Raw genomic sequence first — 900 nt, forward strand, 5'->3', positions numbered from 1 at the left:
ACAGCTCCAGCATATGCAGATCTCCTCACAGTATTTAAAGAGTTTAAGTTAAGATTAGGCATTAGATGAGAAGTGTTTTCAAGATATACCACAGTATGGAAAAGTCAAAGTTTTAAAACTGCCAAAATCTGCTGTATAGCGCCCCTGACGTGTGTGTGTGTGTGTGTGTGTGTGTGTGTGTGTGTGTGTGTGTGTGTGTGTGAGAGATTTGTACATCTCCAGCAGAAAATATCCAAAGATGCATCTTTAAATGATAGAGAAATCAGAGCTTTACAAACTAATGAAGACAGCAGAGGTCTGTGATTGACTGGAGTTATTTAACCTGTTCACTGCTCCACAATATTGCGGAAATGTTTCTCAAAATTATATATATATCGTCCTCAAAGGGAGATGTTTACCCAGAGCGTGATCACAATACCGTCAAACCATCAAACCGTGATCATGTTTCCAAATTGATCATACCGTCAGGATCTTATACCGGCCCATGCCTAGTTAAGACGACACAAGACTATAGAAGAATAATAAAGACTATAAGATTTGATAATAATGATCATAATAATAACAGCAGCACACTCTATAACAACATAAGAGAGGAAATCAGGACAAAGAACAACTATAAAACACAAACTCATCTCAAACTGAAGAACAGACAATGATGAAGAGGATACGAGCATCAGCAGAAATGAGAGCTGCCAGTGTGCGAGTTCATCTTAATTTAATAATCATGAAGAGAAACATTCACCTGAGTTAACATGGAAGAGGAGAGCTTTGGTTTCAACTCAAATTCATAAAAGAGTCTTCAGGAAAGGAAGACGTTAAGGCATCTGAATCTCGACATTCCCCAAAAACAAAACATGTCCACTGTCAGACGAGGGCGAGCGGGAGAGCGGCTGTAACAGA

General features: G+C 39.0%; 1 protein-coding gene across 3 annotated transcripts in view; it reads right to left on the reverse strand.

Moving 5' to 3' along the window:
- Positions 1 to 698: 698 nt before the first annotated feature.
- The window catches only part of sp1 (sp1 transcription factor), an 8,833-nt gene continuing 8,631 nt past the window's right edge, over positions 699 to 900 (reverse strand). For all 3 annotated transcript variants that reach the window (NM_001441420.1, NM_212662.3, NM_001441419.1), the window contains 1 exon segment: positions 699 to 900. This exon segment is cut by the window's right edge and continues 544 nt beyond it. The gene's annotated coding sequence lies outside the window, so the exon portion shown is untranslated.

Source organism: Danio rerio, chromosome 11 (genome assembly GCF_052040795.2).
Source record: "Danio rerio strain M-AB ecotype USA chromosome 11, GRCz13ab, whole genome shotgun sequence".
Classification (NCBI taxonomy): Eukaryota; Metazoa; Chordata; class Actinopteri; order Cypriniformes; family Danionidae; genus Danio; species Danio rerio.